The following is a 26,674-nucleotide window of genomic DNA, read 5'->3' on the forward strand; positions in this document are numbered from 1 at the left end:
AATTAAACTTCATCCCCTTCCACCCCACTGAGATGAAAAAGACTGCCAAAGAAAGGTGTATGAACATAAGACACATAAAATAAGAGGAAAATGAGAGAATCAGATGAGAGCGACTTTATAGACAGAATTTGGCTTTAGCCGAAGCAACTGAGAATTTATTTCCACTAGTTTCCAAATTTTGAATTCAACAGATGTTTAAAGACATCCAATGTGTAAGAGGTCAAAAATAAATTGAGTAAAATATTGATTTAAACACAGAAAACAGATCAAACAGAATAAGCCAATCTATACAGTTCTCTTGTACAGAATCTTATTTGACAACTATAAAAATACAATGTTTTGTTGAAGTTATTAAAGTTTTATTTAATTCATTTAATGAAATTCATGAAAATAATTATGAAAATGTTCTTTTACCAGATTTTGACTACTCGGACGTTTTGCTGAACATTGTAGTTGGCGGAGCCGTAGCTCTGGTCAAACGCTTCAGGAGGACGCGCAGACGGGGGAAGTGAGCCGGCGCGCTCGTGAAGCTTCGTCAGCGCGGATTTCGAATGCCGTTGCCTAGCATCCATCTCCGCTCTCTACCCAACAAAACGGATGAACTCCTTCTGTTCTCCCGGACAAACAAGGATTTTTCTAACTCTGCTGCTCTGTGTTTCACGGAAACCTGGCTAAATGGCGACATACCGGACAGCGTACTACATCTGCCTAATTTCCAGCTGATCAGAGCAGATCGGGACGCGGAATCAATGGGGAAATTGTGCGGCGGCGGGACGTGCTTTTACATAAATGAGAGGTGGTGTACAGATGTAACTGTGTTAAAGAAGATGTGATGTTCAGATCTAGAAACGCTCTTCATTAACTGCAAGCCATTCTATTCACCGCGGGAGTTCTGCTCGTTCATTCTCGTGAGTGTCTACATTCTGCCACAAGCGCACGTGAGCACAGCTTTACAGAAACTCACTGATATGATCACAGAGAGTGAGCAACAACAACCGGACTCTGTTTTAATCATTCTCGGGGACTTTAATAAAGCAAATCTCTGTTACACAGCGATAAAGGACGCATATCACTCAGTTCCGCGAGCAGCTTTAGGACTCTCTGATCACTGTTTGGTTTATCTTATTCCGTCCTACAGGCAGAAACTTAAATCTGCAAAACCTGTATTAAGAACTGTTAAAAGATGGACTAATGAAACAGAGCGGGATTTACAAGCCTGTTTCTCTCTCACTGATTGGACTGTTTTTGAAAATGCTTCCAATGATCTGGACGAGCTCACAGAGACGGTAACATCTTATATCAGTTTCTGTGAGGATATGTGCATTCCTACCAGGACTCATTTAACCTACAACAATGACAAACCATGGTTCACTGCAAAACTCAGACAGCTCCGTCAGGCCAAAGAAGATGCTTACAGAAAGAGGGATAAAGTCTTTTATAAACAGGCCAAATACACACTGGAAAAGAAGATCAGAGTGGCAAAGAGGAATTATTCTGCCAAGTTAAGGAACAAATACTCTTCCAGAGATCCTGCTTCGGTGTGGAAAGGTATGAAGGATATCACCAGTTACAAGTCACTGAAGTTTGCAGAAGTTTGAAGTTTGAAGTTTGCAGACGACACCACACTGATCGGCCTCATTCAGGATGGTGACGAGTCTGCTTACAGACAGGCGGTTAAGGAGCTGGCTGTATGGTGCAGTCTTAACAACCTGGAGCTGAAAACACTCAAAACTGTGGAGATGATTGTGGACTTCAGGAGAAACCCCCCTGCACTCCCCCCACTCACCATCATGAACAGCACTGTAATAACAGTAGAGTCATTCAGATTCCTGGGCACCACCATCTCTCAGGACCTGAAGTGGGACAATCACATTGACTCTATTGTGAAAAAGGCCCAGCAGAGGTTGTACTTCCTTCGCCAGCCGAGGAAGTACCAGCCCCGGATCAGCCACGGCGGGACAGGAGACTCGGGGGGCCATGGCGGATCCGGGGACTCCGTGGCCTTGGCCTGGCCACACAGGCCGTGACTATATGGCCCCCCCAAAAAAAACTTTTTTTGGGGAAGTTCCCCTCTGGGAGCCATTGAGGAGGAGCGGGCACTTGAGGGCGCTCTGGAGGAGCAGGCACTTGAGGGCGCTCTGGAGGCATGGAGCTGGACGGAACCAGCGGGGACACAGGAGAGCTGGACGGGACCAGCGGAGATGCCGGAGAGCTGGACGGGACCAGCGGAGACGCAGGAGAGCTGGACGGGACCAGCGGAGACGAAGGAGGGTACTTGCAAGGAGCAGGCACTGGAGGGCACTTGCGGGGAGCAGGCCTTGGAGCAGGTACTGGAGGGCACTTGTGAGGAGCAAGCACTGGAGGGTACTTGCGAGGAGCAGGCATTGGAGAGACTGGCCCTGCAGAAGAGAGCACTGGAGAATCGGGCACTGGAGAGACTGGCCCTGGAGAAGCGGGCACACTCTTCACCACGGGCGGCGGAACCATCATCGCCACGGGCAGAATCATCATCGGCGCGGGTGGTGGAACCATCATCGCCGCGGTCGGCGGCACACTCTTCGTCGCGGGCGGCGGAACCATCATCGGACTGTCCTCCGGCTCGGGATTGGAGATCTCTTCGGAGATTGGAGGTGTTTGGGAGCTCCAGTGGCTGATGGTACGAAATCCCAAGCCGGAACAGCGTCTTGAGTTCGTCTCCGTTGAGGGAGCTGGTGAGAGCGAGCGGCACAAAAGCCCGAACAAAATCCAGAGGCTCCTTTGTGGCATGACACGTAATTGTTTATATTATATATTGTGTTTTTGCTGTTTTGTACATTGCCTATTTCGATATTTGTATTATTCTTTATTATCTGTGTCCTGTCCAGTTGCTGTCTCTCTGTTGCACTGTGGAGCTTCTGTCACTAAAACTAATTCATTGTATGTGTAAACATACTTGGCCAATAAAGCTCATTCTGATTAGGATTATGAGTAGGATTACTATATGGGAAATGCACAAAGTAACTTTTAACATTGTTAAACTATTTATTTTACTGATACATTTATGTTACATAGCTTAATTAGTACACGGTGGCAGCACATAAAATGAGTTTATCTATTAATATATATGTTCAGAAGTATTTACAAATACAAAACTATAAAATTTTTAATTTGATGCACAAATAAAAGTGCGCCATTTGTATTTGATCATCATAAATTCAAAACAGCAAATTTTTTTGACAAAAATGCGAATTTTTATTTGCTGTAAGTGCAGACAAGCAGGGCTCTAGACTCATTCTTCCCACTGGTCGCTCTTTTGCGACTAACTTTCTCAGTTGGTCGCACGAGCACATAATTTGGTTGCAACTTATAATTTTTTTGCTACAACATTTGATTAATCAATACATGCTGATGAACTTTGATCATAGTTTATAGTTATACATTTACATTTATTCATTTAGCTGACGCTTTTATCCAAAGCGACTTACAATTGCTATATATGTCAGAGGTCGCACGCCTCTGGAGCAACTAGGGGTTAAGTGTCTTGCTCAGGGACACATTGGTGTCTCACAGTGGATTCGAACCCGGGTCTCTCACACCAAAGGCATGTGTCTTATCCACTGCGCCATCACCACCCCCACTTTCATTACCGTTATATGGTAATGAAAGTGTTCAACATTCAACCCTTTTTCATCAGTATTATTCGTGATTTAAATTTTGTGAACAGGAATTGCTTTCACTTTCAAATTCTCGATCTTGGTGTCACGTTTTACAAGAAAAGATAATTGTCTGTTTTGCTTATATCTATACACCTTTCACTTTTTAAGACTAAAACAAAAGATGGATTCATTTTTATTCTTAATTAAAAAGCACAACAACAATAAAACAGTAGGCTACAATGATAAACTAGCTTACATAACCTTTATTAACAAAAACGAATTAGACGAGGCATGGCATAGGACACATCACATGCTGTTTTATATAGGCTACCGACTAATAAATTACAGAATGTTTAGCAGACACTGAGGAATCAAATAAATATTAATAATAATAAAAATTAAGGAAAGCCTCCATACCGTAACGTGAGGTAAACAGCAAAGATAACAAGCTTTTCAAAATGAAAACAAAAAGAAAAGTAAAACTAAACTGGCTGTCGCTGATAGGACTTGCATGTTTTTTTTCTACAAAAATGTTTTTTTGTTCACCTTCTCTGGTTTAAGAAGCGGTCTTTCATTTTAGTTTGAAAACCAAATCCTCTGTTGCGCTCCGTCCGCTGCGTGCACCTTCGCGCTCGTGCTGACGCAGCGAGTATAAACCAGGCTCTACCCACGAAGCGCTCGCGCTGAAAGCGCCTCTCTTCATGTGATCAGTAAAATATGACTCCTGCTACAATGTGCCGCGGCTCTGCAGCGCGCTCTGTATGAAGCAGACGCTTTGGAGCAGCGCAGACCAGGCACCAAATTTTTACTCGCACATTCTCAAAAAATGGTTGCAAATGTCGAGACCTGGCAGACAAGGCTACGGTATTCTGCAGAACCCTTATTTCTGCCAACTTCCAATAGCCATGCTCATGAGCATTAATGAAGTCCTGCATTAAACTATGCATCAGAGATAAAATAAGACTTCAATACAGACTTAAACAGCTCCTGTAGCCCACCCCAAGTGGAATTAATAAGTGCATAGCACAAACCACAGAATATTTACCACTCAATATTTTCACTTCATTTTCAGCAGGGTTTTATGCAATATTAATCCCAGATTGTCCTGCATATTAGTCACATCTGGGGTGTCAAGGTAGCAGGATGTCAGTGATTCTAATTAGGACCTGAGAAAGAATTAAAATAGCAGCACAGGAATGAGATGAAAGACTTCACTAAAAGACTGCTAAAGAAAGAAATAGAGAAAATTGCTCCTATAGCTTATGGGAGTCTTTAAATGGCAAGGGCACAAATGGTGCAATCAGAAAAATATTTTACAAAATCTTAAATGGATAATAAATTCAATGGAAAATGTGATGATGACCATGATACTCTGAGACATCCGACAATATTATGTGCTTATAAAAAAGTTTATAAAACTATCACTATCAAGTATTGAGATAGATCCATCAGTACAAATTGTGCAACATTAGCACATGTTCAGTTATGCTTACATAATTCATAACAGCTTGTGTTTATAACGTTAGCATTTACAAACCATCACTGCCTAGAGACAAACACTCTCTTAGCCCAATGCCAAGATGCATTCATATGTATATAAACAGAAAAAACACAAATTTCACGCGAGGAAAGCTTCATTCCTCACTTTGAGAGGAGGTTGAGAGGAAGGAGAGAGATCTTGACTGTTTTCACTGAAAACAATATTGTGTGTAGGCGGGTCAGGAACGCAAAGCTGGTGTGAAGACAATTCCCTGGCACTGAATGAACAGCATGACATGTTACCACCAACAAAAGACCAAAAGACCATAAATATAGCACAGAACGGGCTTCCTGTGATTAATGTAAGCCTGCTTTATAGCCAAAGTTCATACTAATGATTAACACGAAAGATTAAGCTCTGCAAATTTATAGAAATGACACTGTAGTATTTTTCACAAATAAAGAAATTGTTAAATAATGTGAATAAATGGAAGTAAGCCCTGTAACCAGCAGTGCAGTAAGGGATCAGGTAAGTCATGAGCACTGGGAATTCTAAGAAACACAAGTTAGCACTAATTTCATATACAGCACACAGCGAATATGACATGAATATGATATAGTGGCCAACTTGATATTGCGCTCTATGGTTTAGATTCAAGATTCAATATTCAAGATTTTATTTGTCACATACACAATTATACAGAGTATAACCAGCAGTGAAATGTAAGTCAGGTCCGCTCCAAGGACAGTGCAATTATATAGAATACAAACACACCGAATGTACATAAATATTAAGAAAAAGAAAAGTAGAAAAAATAAAAGAATAAAAGATAAAAAAATATAAATATAAATGTGCAGGTCAGTATGTTTGTTGACTTAAATAGTAATATAAGGAGGAATGTGCAAAAAGTTGTACAGGGTATTTACATAGCAGCAATGCGAGGTAGAAAAAATTATGAATAACATTGATATAGTGATATTTACAAGGAGTCGTGATATGTTATGACACAGAGTTAGAGTTTAGGAGCCTGATGGCCTGGGGGAAGAAGCTCCTCCTAAGTCTCTCAGTATTTGCCATCAGGCTACGGAAGCGCTTACCAGATGGAAGCAAAGTGAATAGTCGGTTACCAGGGTGATTTGAGTCCTTGATGATTTTGGCAGCTCTACTTTTGCAGCGTTTGAGGTAGATGTCCTGCAGAGAGGGGAGAGCAGACCCTGAGATGCGCTCAGCTAAGCGCACAACTCTCTGTAGAGCTTTGCAATCATGATTGGAGCTGTTTCCATACCACACTGAGATGCACTGAGTCAATACACTTTCTATGGTCCCTGAATAGAAAGTTTTCAGGATTGCTGGTGAGACCCTGAATGTCCTCAGCTGTCGCAGATGGTACAGTCTTTGCCTGGCTTTCTTAACCTGTTTGGATGTGTGGTCCAAGTCAGGTTCTTGGAGATGTTTACACCGAGGTACTTGAAGCTACTCACCCTCTCCACAGAGATCCCACTGATCATAAGAGGAGTGTAGGGCCGCTGCTGTCTCTTTCTAAAGTCCATGATCAGCTCTTTAGTTTTTCTCACAATCAGAGAGAGACAGTTATCCTGGCACCATGATGTGAGTCTCTCTACCTCATCCAAGTATGCGGTCTCATCGTTGTTGGAGATGAGGCCCAGAACCACAGTATCATCAGCGAATTTGATAATAGATGTGGAGCTGTAAGAGGACACACAGTCATGCGTGTAGAGAGAGTAGAGCAGAGGACGCAGGACACAGCCCTGTGGGGCTCCTACGTTCAGAGTGATGGAGTTTGAGGTGAACTGGCCAACTTTCACCACTTGAGGTTTGCCGGTGAGGAAGTCTTGAATCCTGTCACAGAGTGGGGAGTTTAGGCCGAGGTCTGTGGGTTTAGAAGCTAGCTTGATGGGGACTATAGTATTGAAAGCTGAGCTATAGTCAATGAATAGCAGCCTTACATAATTCCCATTGTTGCTGTCCAAGTGTGTGAGGGAAGAGTGGAGGACTTGAGTGGAGGCATCGTCAGTGGATCTTTTTGGGCGAAACTGGAGAGGGTCCAAGGTAAAAGGGATGGAGGAGCAAATGTGGCTCTTTACAAGTCTCTCAAAAACCTTCATGACTATTGATGTGAGGGCAACTGGGCGATAGTCATTCAGGCAAGAGGGTTTATTGTTCTTTGGCACAGGGATAATGACAGATTTTTTAAATGAGGTGGGAACCACGGAGGTAGCAAGGGACTCATTAAAGATGGAAGTGAACAAACCAGCGAGCTGATCAGCACAGGACCTCAGAACACGACCGGTTATCCCATCAGGTCCGGCTGCTTTCCTGATGTTCACTTTCTTTAGCGCCCTCCGAACCTCATCCTCCGACACGGTGATTACAGGATTATCGCTGCTCTGCCTGCTGCTTCCTGACGCGCTGGTCAGCAGAGTCGCCCTGCCACCGTTGCAATCAAAGCGGCCGTAGAAGATGTTTAACTCGTCGGCCAGCAACGGATCTAGGGCTGCAACAACTAATCGATAAAATCGATTATTATCGATTATGAAAATCATCGACAACGATTCTCATTATCGATTAATCGGATCTGCCCACAGTGCACGTCCAACTTCAGCTGGTTAGTCAAATTACGGCACTGAATAATGCATTTCTATGGACAAAATGCATCTAAAAATAGTGGAGGAAACAGAATGAGATTCTGCCGGAGAAGCACGTGATCCAAGCTGCCCAAAACATGATAATTCTTTATTTTAAGCTTTAAGTTAATGCATAAGAGTAATGGCTTGCCCTGTCAGGCGCTTTGACAGATGCGTGTGCGTCCTCAGCGCAAAAACGTTCAGTTTACGGTCATATCCTTATCTATAAATGCCACAAATTCACGCGAGCATTTCCATTTTTGCATAAAGGTCCGTCCTGACAGTCTGTGTTAAGTTTAAAATACCGAATGAGCGCCGGCGCGGCGGGCGCGCGCACGCGCGTCAGACGGACAGAACACAGTAGAGAGGGAGACAATTAATAGGCTTTTCAGCGCAAATATATCCACTGTGCTGAATTATCTGTTGTTGAAAGTTAATTTAAGGTTTAAAGTAAATTAAAATATTTTATGAGAGTAGGAACTTTAAAGGGATAACAGCGTGTAATTGTCTGTCTGAATATAAACATGAGACGCTCCATAACGGCCTTTTACAGGATAAAGAAATGACGAGGTGACTGTGATCAAAGTAGTTCCTGCAGAACATTACTCTTACCTGTTGGTTAACACTGAGTTTGTGTTTTTATTCGTCTTTATTATTATCTTTATTATTTTAATTTTTAATAGAGGTTTAAACTATATTCAATTTTTACAATGCTTAACAAATTTATGTAAGTTTAACAATGTGTTTATGTAAGGTTTGTGCCACTGCTGCTCTAAAGTAACAGTATTGGTGATAACCAAAATCATTTTTCGGCTTTCTGTACTGGTTAGTACTCCAATATGTGTAAGCTCTTTAGTAACAGTAGTAGGCTATTTTTAATGCTATAATATCATTATTGCTGTTATCTATGAAAGAAAACCAGAGCACTTATTTTTTCTTGTATTTTTTTTTCGCGATACCCAATTGCAGTCAAAAAGTACATAAACAATACCAGCAAGAATGCAAGCTGTTATGAGGACATTTTTTATTATTATGTCCAATAAATGACAATAACATTTTTAAATTTAAACAAATTTTTGACAAATTTCTAAAATATGTTTTCTCTTTATTATGATAAGTGGTCTAATAAATTAAGCACTGTATGTTTTCATAGCATTCAGTTGTCACGTTTGTTTGAAGGACATTGGGCAGAATGTGGAATAGTGTTTTTTTGGGTCAATATTTTTTTAATCCGATTAATCGATTAATCGAAAGAATAATCGGCCAACTAATCGATTATCAAAATAATCGTTAGTTGCAGCCCTAAACGGATCTGCTCTCACCTCTGCGGAGGATTTGTTTCCGAAGGCACAGATGGTCCTCAGTCCCTGCCACATCTGTCGAGAGTCCTTGAGCTGGAAATGAGTCTCAATTCTCTTTCTGTATCTGAGTTTGGCGGCTCTTACTGCGCATCGGAGGTCAGAAAAGCCTCATTGTAAGTGGCAGTGCGTTTGTTAACTTTGAAAGTGAAAGTAAAACGCGCATGGAGCTTACAAGCTATTTAAAACCGAAGGAAAGCGAGGAAAAGAGGGAAAACTCAAACGACCCACCGCCACGATGATACCGGTATTACCGGTGTTGTCACACGTCGATTAACCGGTGGGAAAATTTCCTCACCGTCACAACCCTAATATGCTTGCAACATTTGCTTTAAATCATTTAATGTCCATAGCAAATACTGTGTATTTGTTAAAATCCCTTAGTAAGAGCAACAGAAATAATTATGCTTGCCTTAGAAAAGACCGGCTATTCTATTTAAAAAAATGCCATACAACACCTGTGGGTGGTATAATCTCTGTTAACCAACATAATCTTTTGCAGATCCCAACCTAAATTTAACATGTAAGAGCTCTGTGCCATTTAAAATAACATCTAATTCGATTTGTAAACCAAATGTCAATATGTTTAAATCCTCTCAAGATTTCTCAGATGATATCATATGCATTTTATCAGTCTGCATCCCTCACTATGTAGATATTGTGGTATTTCCTGCCAGACACTGCCATTAATTATCCCTCTCTGCCCGCTGCAGAAACATGGCTCTTTGATGGGCCCCTGACTCACACATGCAACCGTTACATTGTGACAGATGGCATATGAATCATTAAGACACCAGTAGATCAATTATTCATCATGGGTAAAGAGCAAACACTTAACTAATTGTCAAACACGCAGGGAGAAACAGACAAAGGGAGAGAGTGACAGAGAAAGCAAAAGACAGAAAGAGGCAGAGCAGACATCTGAAACCGTAATAAATTACAAATGAGTGCTAATGACGCACGGTCAGAGTGTGTTTTAACGCTTGACCTGAACTGGTTGATTTATTTTGCCTTCTAAAGCAATCAGCCACTTTCACACAGCAGAATAATACTATTGTGAGTCCTTTTTAGAGTGCACTGAAAATAAAGATGCATCTGACATCATAATTTTGAGTTTATTTGTTTTTGTTACAGCAGAAGTACTAGATGTACATATTAGCTTAGAAAGAATCACCTTCAAATATTGTCTTGGACAATATTGAGCTAACCGATAATGAAATCTGTTTTTGTTCATTCATTCATTCATGTATACATTTAATTATATAGTATTTCTATGTTGCTGTCCTAGATTTCAGTTGCTAATAAGCAGGGTCTGAAGATGTACTTCCTGTTTGATCATTACAACAGTACCTGATCTGATCCACCATCACATAGTGTTTGGTAAAGGGTGTGAAAAATCCCTGCTTTTGAAATTAAGTGTAAGGACACAATGCTAAAAAAATACTTACTGTATAGTGTTACAAAAGCTGTTATATCTGCACATTGTTGGATGTATCCTAGACTTTGTTGCTTTGCACCTTTATATCAAACTATTTAGGTAATGAATGTATATTTGCTTCTGAATGGTAAACTGTTCAATCTGAGCATGTTACTGTGCCAAACAGTACTTAGCCTGGGCACCACAAACTATCTCACAGTGTAATATAAATCTGTTCATAAAATTTATGTATAAAAAAAAAAAAAAAACATTGTTTTAATTAAATTATGTATACATTATGTAATAATGTAATTTGATTGATTGTATAGTTATGTAATAAATTTAAATAATTAATTTCACTTAAATGTTTTAAATAACTAAGATTTTTGAAGGGCTTCCCTGGAGGTTTGGCCACAGACTTAGTGAGATATGTGCTCGATGGCACAGAGAGCCTACATCAGTGATGTGACTTTCCATAGTAAACAGCACATCCATTGAAAACAACTGAAAAACAATTCAGGCCACCGATCAAGCTAAAGTGGGAAAAGTGCAGGACTTAAATTGCCAAACAGGAAAAACACACTATTAACAATAAAACACTTCAGAGTCATAAACATATGGTTTCATGCACCCAGGTTATCATGTATTTTGTCTTTGCCTGGGCAGTTCAGAGCAGCTACATCACATTTTAATAACATATTTTTACCTGTAAATGTCATATTTATATTATTTTGTAAAATAGTTTGTCATAACAACAAAGCTCATCACTGTTAACTGCAAATATCTCATAGATTTCAAAGACCTCCCTCAGAGAGGAACCAAAAATAATTTAGATTTTTTTTTCTTTCAGATTAATTATAAATTAATGTGTGCTTTACCCCAGATATTGATGTTTACAGTGATGCCCATCCATCCTTCATTTGGATTATGACGCCATTCCCCCCACTGAAAAACATGTATCAGTTTGCTCATCATCTGAGGTTCAAACGTCTCCTTCACCGTCACTGGAGCTTCACACAGCAGCAGGGGAAATTCTCCCTCCATCTGGTTATAAGACACACACCCTGCTTTCACCATAGCAACCCCAAGACCAATCAGCACTGCCCCTGATGGTCTTTCCTGTTGATTACAGTGAATATAATTTAAAACCTTGCTGTTACTATAATTAGAACCTAGCTGTATTATGAATGGTTTCATAAAAGCATTTTTACTACAGAAATGCTAGATTCCTGATTGGTTGGCATGTTCAAAGGGTGTTAATTACATTTTTATACTTGCACAGCTATGCAGTAGTAGTTGCAGGTTTGTTGACCGCATTATTGTTCCACAGGAGCTCACTTTACCAGACAGCGAGAGAAAATGGTTAGACAGACACAGAGCCCAGCCAGTTATTACCCATCCTGTCAGTGTGCCAAGCCAGTGAAGGAGAAATTACAGGCCCCAGAACAGGTCGTCGTCCTGAAGGAACTTGTTTACCCGAATGACTCAAAATAGAGAGTAGAGATTAGCCTAAAGAAAAGAAAGTTCTTCTTCCATTTTATCTGCTAATTCCTTCATTTAGCTCTCTATTTGTAACATCTCTGGTGGTGGTGATGGCGCAGTGGATAAGACGCATGCCTTTGGTGTGAGAGACCCGGGTTCGAATCCACTGTGAGACACCAATGTGTCCCTGAGCAAGACACTTAACCCCCTAGTTGCTCCAGAGGCGTGCGACCTCTGACATATATAGCAATTGTAAGTCGCTTTGGATAAAAGCGTCAGATAAATGTAAATCTCTGTTTTTCAATATTATTTAGAATCAATTTCCAGAGCTCATTAGTTTTACTAAAAAAATAATACAATACATGGTTTAATGAAAAACAGTAGCATTATTTAAAATATAAACATGCATTTCCTACAATGACATAGTGCTACCTATCACACATGGACTTTAAGGACTTTTTTTTTTTTTACTAATTCATTGACAGGTACAGTAACTGTCCAAATGAACTGATACACTAAAATGAATCAGACTTCCCAATGGTGTGCTGCAACACACTGATCTCAGTCTGCTTTTTAAAAGGCCTCAACAGACTATCAGTTCAGCTTGTGGCCATAGACGGACAAGTCCCTGGCTGAGCAGATCATGTTATCTTTTTGACTGTCTGTGGTGAACAGATGGGAGTCTTTGCAGCAAGAATATACCAGGAGGTTGTGGTCAAGTCAGAAGAGACCACCCACTCGTCGCAACAAACACTTATATTACTGGAAACAGCACTTTCAATACTCCCAAAGGGCATATTCACAAAATGCTGTGTTTCGTAGCTCTTAGAGACTTTTATTACCAGCTCTTTGACATTTTACTGCTAAGGTGTAGGACAGTGAGCAAAAGAGAAAGGAGAAAGAAAAAGAAAGGGTGGAATTGACAGTTCATAGTGTATAATGTTCTACTGTGTCATTAAAGCTATTTCTTCACTTAATATCACACGATCACTGTCACTGTCATACTGTATTCTATCTGCCCCATCAAGACGACTTGGCTACATATTGCCTTTTTTATGTAATGCCAACTATAAGCAACTGGTATGAAAGCAATCAAGTCAAACTTACATATGTGAACCACTACTGATGATATAAAAGTTGTTGCATATTCATAGTAAATCTTTAAAATAATAATAATAATTTGGTCAATATATATATATATATATATATATATATATATACACACACACTAGCAAAAGTTTGGAATAATTCAGTATTTTTCAAATTTTTGAAAAAAAGTATCTTATGTTCACCAAGGCTGCATTTATTTGATCAAAAATACAATAAAAATAATAAAATTATTAGTACAAAAAAAAATATAAAAAAAAAATACAGTTTAAAGTAACCTTTCCATTTTAATATTTTTTAAAATGTAATTTCAGTGTTTCCCAAAGGATTTTGTGAGACTTGTGGCAGCAGGTGACGGCACATATTAATTAGCATATTTATGACGTCATTGCGTCGGGTTTGCATTCAGACAAGTTTTGGCACTTCAGGTCTTTTCTACTCTCTAAACTGTTACATACTTTAATATAACTGAATGCCCAATAAAGCTGGTCTCATTTACATATTTTCTGTTGTCATACATAAAACAAGTATAAATAGTGACTAAACATGACCCATTAATACTACTTGTTAACCAGGAGCCACTCTCACTATACTCCTTAAATCCTGATTTATAGTCGCGATATCGTCTGATGAAATCAACATACCTCTACACTAAAGAGCAGCTGTATGCGGTGGTTTTGGCTAATTACTTTTTTGTCTCATGCAGTGCACCGCCTGCGTCTGAGTAACAAACCATGAGCATATTAACACACAAACTATATTCATATTTATAAGCCCAAACAGTCAGTAAGCGACAGGTGCTTAGAAATGCTGTTTTGTACTCATTTACTGACGAGTCTGCTGCAGTACGGCCAACTGAATACACTGCTTCTCTGTCGCTCACTGCACAGAGCAGACGCCAAGAGAGGGGATACTGCTCCAGGAAAGTCAGACCTCGTGCTCGCAGGGCATTACTGGCGAAATCTTCCAACTAAAGGATAGCTAAGGTTTATCCAAAAAGTCTGTATAGGTTTGTCAATATGTACCTTTTATGGGGAAAAAAAAAAAAAAAGTCACTAAAAGGGTCTGAAAGTTGTTAATATATTGCTAAAGTTGTGCTCTCGTGTGTGTGAGACGTAGGAACTGATGTCAGGGGGTGGTGGACATTTGTGGCGGTCAATGTGAATATTTTAGCTGGCCATGATACCATGTCTCCATGGCGGTAGGCAGACCCTTCAGAGGAAGTAATCGACAGGACTTGGAGAATCGATCCACAATTACCAGGATGCAAGTGTTTCCACCTGAAGCTGGTAGGTCGGTAACAAAATCCACTCCTAGATGTGACCATGGACTTGATATGAACCGGTCCAGCACTGTATCGGACGGTGGTTCGCCCAATGGGCTTTCCGGTGATCGCATGGATCTGGTAAAGGGTTTGGTTGGTGACTGTCGGGAGCTTGAGTTGGCGGCAGAGGCTACCGGAGATGAAGTTGCCGGCAGAACCGGAGTCAAAAAGGGCTTGCACTGGAAGGGCGACATCGGAGACAGTAAGCAATACTTCAGCTGTGAGTGGCTTCATATTCTGAGAGATAGGTTGAATGGCACTCACCAAGAGCTGCGGTGGGCGAACGGGGCAGGCTGCTCGAATATGCCCTCTGCCGCTCGTGATGGGTAAGGGGAGTACGATCCGTTTACATTGGTTCAGGGTTGGGTTCTGGAGGAAGACTAACCCCTGGTTGGCCCAAGGGAGGAGTACAACGGGCTGACGATGGTTGGTCAGTGAAACAGGATTGCATACGGGTGGAAACACGAATGGCTTGCTGAATGAATCTCTCTATCCCACAGGAATCATCCACATTTGCCAGCTGCAACCGCAATCTGGGCTCCAGACCTTGACGGAAGGTGGTGAGAAGGGCTCTCTCATTCCATCCACTAGCCGCCGCCAGGGTCCTAAACTGCAGAGCATAATCATGGATGGAATCGGTACCCTGGCGGAGATGGTAGAGCCGATCGCAAATGGATGGGTCTCCTTCTACTGGCCCAAAAACTTCTCAAATGTGGGTGGTGAAACTCTGATAGGATTGGGTTACTGGGCTCGACTGAGAGAAGAGAGTTTCAGCCCACTGTAAGGCCTTGCCAGAGAGAAGTGACACAATGAAGGCGATCTTAGAGTTTTCAGACGAATACAGATGCGGTTGCATCCTTAGATTCAGTGAGCATTGTAATAGGAACCCGTTGCACTCCTCCGCCACACCAGAGAAGGGCGCTGGTCTGGCCATGGGACTGTAGATCATGGGCAGAGAAGAAGCCGCGGTTCCGGTGACAGGGGTGATCGGTAATGCTGGCGGTGATCCTGGGGCAAGAACTCGTCGGAGGTGGCCCACGAGCTCCTGAAACGTATCCGGGCTGCTCATCGTGACCTTCGGTGTTGGTCCGGTCTTCTGCAGACGCCACACACGGGATACAAAAACAGGTAAGGTTTATTTTAAAGCAGATGAGCAGAGACAGAAGAATGTAATGAAGGCAGATGCAGAGATGGATAATGATGCGATGGGATTTCGCACAGAACCGTGGTGTATTCCGACAGGAGCTCGTGGACAGATGGGAACCACACACCTCAATGCTTCAGGGTGAAGCTTCCAGGAAGGACAGATTGGGATCCAGGACACGGATGGAGACAACACTCGGAGGAGACACAAGCGGTAAGTTCACAGGTAAATCACAGCGATAACTCTTAGGAGTCCACTTCATACGAACGAGACCGGACATTAGGCTGTTGTGAGGTGTGTGATTATATGGGGTGTCTTAATGAGGTGCAGATGACATGCAGGTGTGCTGATTAGTATTCCGGTGAGGGTGCTCGTTGTGATTGGCTGGATGGGGTGCCTGGCCGATCTGTGACAGTAATAAAGTAGGAAAGCATTTTTTGCAGTGCACTATTCAAGCATAAACACCTTTATATGATTAAAAGACGTTTGAGTGACAACTACGGTCTAGAATTAACAAGGATTGTTGTTAAGATGTTACATGAACTTAATCAGGGCAAATAAACCACTGTAAATCTTCATTTCAGCACTCAAATTTTTGAAGCAGCTGACAGGCTAAACGCGAGGTGTTTCTCCATCTTGAAACAGGCTGTTACAGGCTGACACTTAGCTATGGCTTAGCACTGCTTCCACTTGAGCTGAGTGATACTAATATTACTGTACATTAAACAGTATGCTTTACTTGTAGGTCTAACAGTTCTCAAATCAACTTCATGTCAGAGTAATAGCTTACTGATATGTGAGACAAATGTTAATGTCTAGACTGAAGAGCATTTTGCAAAGGGTAGCGAACTAATGCAGCGATAACGTAACTTACAATCTTCATAGCTATCACAACAGCAGCCTCACGCAAAACAAACAAACAAACAAAAAAAAAGCTAAATTACCATTTAAACTGGAACACCATCATTTAATTTACAGCAGATACAAATGCATTCCGTCCTGCTCTACAGCGTCTAAAAGTTAGGCTTCAGGAGTGAGCTTGATTGGAGGGAAAGAACATTAAGTTAAGCCAATCAGAGGCAGAGTAGGGGGGGTCCATTCCTTTGCCAACAGGGGAGAAAAACGCTACAGGTGACGTGACACAGATGACTCGCAGATACGACGACACCCTCCCTCCCCATTTTTTTTTTTTTACAGATCTACACGATTCACGTGAATGACCTATTTCAAGGTGAAAACGGCGAATTTCGCCGAAAGGTGACAAGTTTGCACCCCTGTTCATTATGGGAAAACATTTTATACACAAACGTAACCTTCTGAACACTTATATTTATGGGTGTCTGGTTACAAAAGGAGTCATTCATTAAAAACAATCCTTTTTTTTATGTCACAATTCATCCTGGAGTTGTAGTATAACAGCTGTTGGTGAGAAATACCAGCCTACGTGCTTTTTCAGACAACAGTGCTGACACAAGCCTATTAAAATATCACTGACCAACTTCAACTACATCTCTCCAAAGCACACACTCCACCAACACACTCTCCAAACACTTGACCATGTGATCATCATCCAGCAAATTGATCATGAAGAGATCTGTCAAGTTTGCTTTGCTTTGAAAAGACAGTGAGCTTGTGAATATCGATTCAAAAACATTCATTCTTTTTTATGAAATAAAAAGGTGTCCAACATCTTCCTTTTCCCATAGACTCAGTGTGGATTTGAAAAGGTTTTGCAAGTGATTTGCTTTTCTTATATTTCTTCAATAAAAGAGGTGCAGTACTAACTTTGCAACTACATTTTTGTCTACATACTTTCTACACACGCTAACCCAATTAAGCTCATTTAATAAACCCTCTAAGTGGAGGTTTCTAACAACAAATTTTCCAACCTTAACCCTGTTCAGGTCATTGAACATTTATGCCTTTATGACACAGGTCATAAAGGCATAAAAATGTGCTTAATGGGTACGTGAGCTTAATAGGTACGTTTACCCTATACAGTATATTACATTCTGATAATGGTGGCTTGATTTGCTCAAATTTTTCTGAAAAAGGAAACATTTCAGAGTAGGGCTGAATGATTAATCGAAATCAAACCAAAGTCGCAATTTGACTTAATGCAATTATTAAATTGCAACGGCTGCGATTTTTAATTTTAATATATGCACAGCGTCAGTTGTAAATGCTGCTCAATCTCTGCAAGAGCTTTGAGTTTGAGACACTTATAACGTGCATCTGAAAAAGCAACATGCACCAAACATCCTCTCAAACTTAATGAGAAGTTTGTATAAACCTGTTGTCCAACAACATGTTTTTACTCCCAAACATCAGTTGAGTGTTTGAAATAACTTGGATAGTGGATGTATAAAAGGCTTATATTTCATAAGACATGGACTGATACCTCCTGATAAAAATTAAGAAATTACTGTCAAAGATTTATATCACAACAGTATTATATGATGCATAGTTATAGGCTGTCTGCATTTTAAGTAACCCTGCAGTTTTTAGTAAAACAACAGTTTTCTATAAAATAAAATCAATATTGTTATTATCTTATAAATGTTTTATCTAATTATTATATTGTTGTTGTTTTTTTTGCCAATTTGTTTTTTTTTTTAAATCACATTTTAACCAGAAAAATCGCAATTAGATTTTTTTCTCAAAATCATGCAGCCCCAAGGAGTAACACGTTTCAGTACAGACTTTGTGTGTCAATGTAATTCAGGGCTCTACATTTCAGTTGCATTTGCAAATGAAAATGTTTGGGGACATCATTGCGAGAGACCTGACCGAAGCTCATAAATAGTTGTATAATACAACTATACCACACAACAGTAATGTTCACTGCGATTGGCTGATTTTCATGCCTTCAGTCAAAAGAGCAAGCACAAAAAAAAAATTGTGTGCAACGACCCACACTTCAGAGATTGAACATTGTGTTTTTGTATATTTATGTTTACAAAGTGAAACTAGGGATTAATCCGCTCGCCTCAAAAGAAAACAGCGCAGCGTGAGCTTAGAGCGAATGCGTTTATTACAGTGACCAGTTGCGATGACGCGCTAAACAATGCTGTGAAATCCAGTAAGAAGCTCTCAAGCTCTTTAATTTAAACTAGTTTAAAGCCAAATAAATCGGAGCTGTTATTCTCATCAACATTGATGGAGAAAGCAGCAGAAACAGTGCAACAACGATGCAGTTAGAAGACGTTTCAATCCACAAATCACCCACATTTACCATAATTTTACTGTAGTAACACTAATGGTAACAATGGTAAAGAAAAGTAGGATATTCATATTGAGTATTATTATATTATTATTATACTAAATATGTTAAAGGAGTAATGGAATATAATTACATTATTTTGTTAATTATTCTATCAGTTGATGTGGATTTGTAATTGACTGAATCTCTTTAGGCCACTGTTCTTCAATGCAAACACCATAGAAACCATATAGTTAGGCTACTTTTTTACCATGATAATGAGGTGCTGTTCTTTTGGTTATGTGTAACGGAGTTTAAATAATGTTGATAAATTCATGCTTTAAATGGGCAAACTCGCCATTGGCTGTTGCATCACTCGCATTTATGCGCGTGACATTAAAGGCGGAGCTGCATCGAATTCGTGCTCTGCATTTAACCCATCCAACGTGCGCACACACAGCAGTGAACACACACACACCGTGAACATACACCCGGAGCAGTGGGCAGCCATTTACGCTGCAGCGCCCGGGGAGCAGTTGGGGGTTCGGTGCCTTGCTCAAGGGCACCTGAGTCGTGGTATTGAGGGTGGAGAGAGCGCTGGACATTCACTCCCCCCACCTACAATCCCTGCCGGCCCGAGACTCGAACCCGCATCCTTTGGATTACGAGTCCCACTCTCTAAACATTAGGCCACGACTTCCCCTGTTACATCTTTCTGAAAAAATTGCAGCGATTGAATATAGGTTATTTATAGTTATTTTCAAATCTTTAATGTACTGTCATTCTAAAATAACTTAATTGTTGTTTAATTCAAACAAATAAGTTCTTGTTAAAAAACTAACCAAACACACAGGAGAGACTTGGTGTTTTTTCCAAACAAAAGGAAAGATATCGGTATCGGCATCGGCTATCGGCCAAAACGAGCTGAAAAACATCGGCAAATCTGATATCGGCAAAAATCCAATATCGTGCATCCTTAGGTGAAGCAGCTACTGTTGTTTCAACAATGATTTCATTCATTTAAACGCTGGTTAAATTTATAATTAATTCAACAATACATACATTCCTATGGCAACTATAATGCTAGTAAAACAGCAGAGAATTTACACAGATTATTTACCCGTGTCGGTAGTGTGCAGCTGACACACCCACCTTAACAATTTCCATATATTGCTTATCCTGCCTGAAAAGACCCTGATCTTTACAGATAACATCCGAAGTAACAATTAATTTATATACTTTTATCCTAAAAAATAATCCTGTGCGACCGATATGCTGAAAATTGGGTGATTTTATGTCAGGTCATTGATGAGGCTGTCAGTCATTGATGCCCTCTGTCGGTAGGGAATAGCAATATGGTCGCTCGAACACTTCCAGTGGCTTCACCACCTGCTGGCAGTTTAGAATACTACGCGCAATCCAGTCATTTAGATCAGTGTCTATAATATATAATGGAATTTGGAATTGGAAGAAAAATCTAAGCAAAGCCAAAGAAGAACCGTTGCAGAAGTGTTTTGTGAATGAATGAATGTGCCTTTTTGTGAATCCTTTAATTCTGATCAGATCAGAAGTAAATGCAACAAATGAGTTATAATTTGCATAGGAACATTAACATATGACTGTCCACATTTTCTGAAAATTAGCCCGCCCAATTGAAGACAATGCAAAATATGCCAGTTTAATGCGGTTAGGTAATCATACTGGTGGTCATTTACATCTAGAAGTGCTAAATGTACAAAAACAGGTTGTCTAGGGTGTTTTATTGTTAAGGTTAATAAATGTAATGAAATATTGTCATTAAACATGAAATTATAAGTGTAAAACATAAAATTGTACAAAAGTGTTTGATAACATGGAAAATAAAAATTCCTTTTATAGTAACAACAGTTCAGGGTTCAGGGTGACATGGAGTTTCACACTGTTCTTGTACACTGGAGCATCTGCATCTCATAGTCAATACTCAAGCCTGCTGTTCTTACATCAGCAGCTGAGGTAATGATAGAGTGTGTGAATGCATTATCCAGAAGAAGCTGTATTGTGCTAGTCACGTGGCTCAGTAAAGGAACTGCTAGCAGACAGGCACTATAATTAACACACAAAACGAGTGCACATGAAACACACAAGCTTAGCTTACATACATGTTATCATAGGTGGTCATATAAATGCAAGAACTGGATAAATGCATCCTAAATCCTAATGCATGAAAAATAGCATGCTATAGGTCCCCGGATTGCAAAGTAGACATTTATATAAATAACTGATAAACTTGCTTAATTTAACATGCCTTAAATGTTACCATTTTAATAATCATGGTAACAAAACTGCCATACTGTCTCACTACATATTCAAAAGTATGTACCTTCCCATCACCAGTGAAGTACATACTTTTAGTGTGTCGCAGAAATATGGGAAAAAGCATGCAACCCATATTTCTCTCCAAGTGCAAACTAGTGTTGTCTACTAGTCCAGTTGATGTTGTCTTCTATATGCTCCTCATTATGAATATATCAGCTGGGTTTCTTCCAGCAAGCCTGTGACAGGTGAGCTGTGGTAAAACTAAGGCGAGCTCTTTCTCCCTCTCGCGTCACCCAGCTCCCTCTATTACAGCATTGTCCCTTCGAGCCTAACGCTGCTTAAAAATAGCGTGGGTGTAAAGCCCTGCTAGAACAATGGGGGCCGTGCACGGATGACAGCTGTCTTTCCTGTCAGAGCGTGGACACCTTCTGTTGTGCGACAGGCTCCCGGCAGACAAACTCATAACTCCTGTCAGGAGGGAGAGCTCCTATATGATTCTGCCTGTTTGCCAAAAGTAGAAATTATTGCAGGCTCACGCCACAGTTTCTTTACAGCAAACAACAGCGTGGAGATGGGGAGCGCAGCTTTAAACTGATCAATCAATTAATCAGCAGCTGTTTATGATAATTAGGCTACCGCTGGGCTTATGTGAAGCAGGCCAGGCACACAATCTCATTAGGATGTGTGTTTACATTTGTTACGTGTCACCAAGCATGATAACCTAGCATTAATTGGAGCTTAGTGTGTTTTTCCACCACTGTGATTCTGCTTTTCTAATCTAATTATAACTGGTGAATATGAATGTTGAACATAGGGTCAACAGTACAATGACGGTGGGAATTTTGATGAAATACAGAAAAGCATACTAATGCTAGTCATAGTCTGCAGAATATGCAAAATATTAGTTAAAAAAACAAGAGGGTTTTATTTAGTACTGGCCTGAATAATCTTTTTTATATAACAGATGTTTACAGCTATTTGTAACAATTTGCAGATTCTGCAATTCAAAATACAAAGCGAATTTTGAATAGCAGTCAGTAGTGAACCAGATTGTGTACTTATAGTGTCTAGCCAGCAGGGGCTAACGGGGCCATGCTAACCAGCCAAGCTTTGACCATTTGAGTTAAAATGGCATATAACAGCACCTAGCTACGAGTATGGCAGGACATTATTTACAATTTGAATCCTCCAGCAAGCCAAATTCACACAACATGGTCTCTGCCTACTACTGTGCTTGACCCTGTTATATTTTTTTTTCAAGCTTAGTCCATATACATTTAATTTTTCTGAATGATGTCTTGGTTAGTGGTTCTAGGTGAACAACATTTTTTAATGTTATTCACATAAAAGAGCTCATTCAGCAAATCATTGTAGATAAACTACTCCAAATAACTGTTTTGAATGCATTTACCATTGATCAGTGAATTGTCACAGGCAAAATCCAGTCTAGCTTACTGAAAAGACTTGTATAGAGGTCGATTCAAAATGAATTGTCCAAATATGCATTTTTGCCTCTTTAAAAGCTCAGTTACAATTTTGCAACACTTGAAAATAGGCCTAAAATTCCACTTCTTAAAAGTAATGGCTACCTAAAAACACATTTAATAGGGAAAAACAATACAACCAATATCAACACTTGAACATGTGAGGGTTATATATGTTTTAAGTAAAAATTACTGTTTTTAGTACTGCTGTTTGCTTTTGCACTAGAGGAATTCATCATTTTCATCATCCAAAGAAATCATGTTTACTGTCACGCACGCACGTTTTCATAAAATTGGCAACACAGACCGATTTTGGTGGATTTGAAGGATGCTTATCAGGTTCTCTGAGAGACCTCTACGTGTTTGGCAGACCCGGAGAGACACAGATAGAGCGTGCGAGGGGAGTACACCATGCCACATGCCCACAGCTTAAAGAGGGGGCGGGTGACTAGTAGACACCAGTGCTTATTAACGCCATTAGGGATGAGGTCCTCTCATTCCCCAAGATTCTGAGATTCTGGGTGCTGGATGTTGACTTGCAACCAGACCCAAGATTGCATAGACACCATTTGCATTTAAATGACTGGAGTCCTGAGCCAGCCGATAATAGGCTTTAAGGAAGGACTGGCAACCCATTTATCCACCTACTCACAGTGACTATACAATCAGACTTCTGCACCATGCCAGCATACTGCGCTAATCTGTACTTCCTGTACACAACGCTGCTAAGACACAGTCAAGAGCAGAGGAATGATAACTAGCACAAAAACACGCCCGCATACACTGATGAATGCAGCAACACTGGAAAGACACAAGAACACATGAATTTAGTGTCCACAAATTCTTCAATGCAATGCTGAGTGCTTGGATGAACCAGGCAATATGTGCTTAAAAAACCTAAAAACTGAATCTATTTACTTTAAGACACATTCCTGGTCTTATGGTGCATGATTCATCAGTCCACGTTTTTTCAAATAAAAATAAAGTTTGCCTTCATAAACTGAAATGCTTTTTGTCCCAAAACAGTAGGACAAAAGGCATTGTGCATTTGCAATCAGTTATTTGGCATGCCATTGTTGAAAGCTTTTACAACAGTAAATTGTTTATTTAATAATGACTTAAAATTAGTACATTGAAAATAATAACTGCAATTACCTTCAATTTTGAATGCAGTTTTTATGTAGTAACAATGATGTCATATATTTGATGAGCTTTCCATCCTCTTCCTCTCTCTCTCTCTCTATCATTCATTTTCTGTTCTTTCTCCTTGTTCTCTGTGCACATGACTTCATTAAAATCTAATGAGTGACTATAACTCATCTGATACCACCAGATCTTATAATCTTCACTCAACTCCTAATGAGGGTGCAAGGCTTTGATTAAATACTGCCTCACCATTTCATCTAGACGAAGGAATATAGACAGGATAAGTGCAATAAAAGGAACAGAGAAAACTTGTGCAGATCTGACAGCCTACATTTCATCTAAACATATGCAAAATACTACTGACTTCACACTAGGGCTGGGACGATACGCTGATCTGCCGATTCAACATATATTGCGATAACTGCGTATTGCGATTATATAACTATTGCAGTTCGATATTACAATTTATTGTGATCCTCTCCCTCTGGCACGGTTCTGCTTTCTCGCGCCATCTTGAAATGTATACAACGTCATCTAATGCAGTGGCACTGCGCACGCAGACTGATCGTTGTATGACGTTATCAAAGCACCGTGAGAGCTTTGAATTGCTCTTGCGGTGCTTTGATGTCATATGCCGATTGTCTGCTGCGCAGTGCTGCTTCAGGTCGAACACACCTATACATTTTGCCCTCTGTTTGTATAAAAGCGGTAAATTCACCCCACCACCTCTTAGGAAAAGTAAAATAATTAAATATAAATCGATAAACTAATCGATTTTTAAATCGTTTTAAAAAGAATTTACAGTTAGGTGAATCGTTTTTCTCCCACCCCTACTTCACACCTTTGTGCCATTAGAAAAAGGATGTACTCTAGGAACCATCCAGCTACAGCGGGCAACACCTTGCACACAGGTCAAGTGTAGTAACATGACACTCAAAGTTCAATCAATTTGAACTCTGACCTCATCAACCAAAGATTACCAGATAATCAGGAATATCATTATGTGGGTACTGCCAGCACACAAATGCCAGATTTGTACAACACAACGACAAAGACATTAAGAAATTAATCATTGTCATATACACATTACACAACAGATATTCTACAGAAATTAATAAACAGTACAATCACTTTTTACATGTTTTACCACTATTCAGCAATGCTGCTACTGAATCGCATTTTAGCTTGTAGTCTGAATGTGATGAGAAAAAATGCCAAAGACAATAAATAGACAAAATGTCTTTCTATTGCATTGTCTTCACTAGCCACTAGCTGCTAACAAAAAAATGCCTTATGACCATATAACCCAGTTAATGAACAAATTACTTTTATTTAGTGAACGAATCCAAAAAACTCACCATCTCAGAGCTTATCGGTCTGAATCAGTCTAATGAATGAATGAAAAAGTATCATGTGTTTAGCATATACACTACTAAGTTTTTAGACAGATTTTTTAATGTAATACTTTTATTCAGCAAAAATGTGTTAAATTGATCAAACGAGAAGTCTTTGTCATTTAAAAAAAATAATGCTATTCTTTTAAATGTTCTATATATACTACATTTTCCTCAAAAATATTAAGCAGCAAAAAAGATTGATCAACACTGATAACAGTAAGAAAATCGTTTTTCTTGTATGAAGCAACAAATCAGCATATTAGAATGATTTCAGAAAGATCATGTAACACTGAAGACTGGAGCGATGGCTGCTGAAATTTCAGATTCACCATTACAGGAATAAATCCACTTTAAAACATATATAACATTTTTATATTCAAAACTTTTAAATAGTATATTACTCCACAATATTACCACTATTTTCGCTTAAATAAATGGAACCTTGGTGACCATGAGAGATACTGATCCCAAACTTTTGTACAGTAGTGTACGTACAGAATGACCATGGAGCTGGGGGCAAAACCAGAATTGTGGAAACATGCTGAGGAAATTTCTTGATATGATGTTAAAGGGTTTTTATACTCTCAGTCATCAAATTAATTATACTTCAACCAGTCTGAACCTTATGATTACAAGACCTCAGTGCTGCTAATGTGCTGTCTCTAAAATGATTATATATTGCTGCTGATGATTACTTCCCTTTATGATGTGTATAACCAACTTTGTGTGTGTTATTATTGCTGTGTGTGCATGTCAGGTGTCAGTATACATCTTACTGCCCCATGAGAAATTGGGGTTGAGAGGTTAAAGTCTTTCTCGCATTTTCTTTCTCTCTTAGTCCAGACAAAGATCCAGGGCTCATCAATAATGAAAGCGAGTTGGAATCATGTAAAATTCTCTAAGAAGCCCATCTCCCTTTGTACTTTAACACTATGACAGCGATTAATATTTCATATGTATCGTTACGTTGCACTGTGTATGTGTGTGTCTGCTTTTTTCTTTCCTTCTCTTCCTTCTTTCTCTTTTAGATAGCTGCCCTCTATGAAAAACAGATGAAAAACATTACGGAACTGAGCAAAATGGCCACTGCCCTTCACCCAGGCTTCTAAATTGTAGTTTACTCTGCAGCAGCCTTTCCCTTGAGGAGAGCACTTCTTGACACTTTTGTTTTGACAGCAGTAAAGCAATATCTGTTCTTGGCGATAGAGTGTTTTCAAGGTGCTGTTCATTTTTTCACTCAGTCTGGTCGGAAAGTTAACACTCTCCCCAGATGATTTAATCAAGCAGAGTTTAATGAGGTAAAATGAGGCAAAAGTCCAGCAAATTTCAGCAAATCCACAATCTTGTGTTGTGCAACATCTTGCCAATGCAGAATGTTGCCCGCAAACATTCTCCTTTTCAACAATTCAAAATACAAGGAAACTATCAAAAGATTCAGCTGACTAACTCTGATCTGCAAGCAATGGTGGAATAAAACCATGCACTGAAATTCATAACCAGTGCTTTAAAAAATCAGCAAACCCAGCGTCATTCAGAAGATATTAGCACTTGCCACTCA

The 26,674-nt window shown here is 39.8% G+C and overlaps 1 protein-coding gene across 1 annotated transcript in view; it reads right to left on the minus strand.

Annotated features, from left to right (window-relative positions):
• LOC306848847 (voltage-dependent R-type calcium channel subunit alpha-1E-like) overlaps positions 1–26,674 on the minus strand; it is a gene marked incomplete at both ends in the record, with an annotated part of 129,289 nt that overhangs the window by 56,034 nt on the left and 46,581 nt on the right. The gene's annotated exons all lie outside the window — the stretch shown is intronic.

The sequence above is a fragment of the Barbus barbus genome (genome assembly GCF_936440315.1).
Source record: "Barbus barbus genome assembly, chromosome: 29".
Lineage (NCBI taxonomy): Eukaryota > Metazoa > Chordata > Actinopteri > Cypriniformes > Cyprinidae > Barbus > Barbus barbus.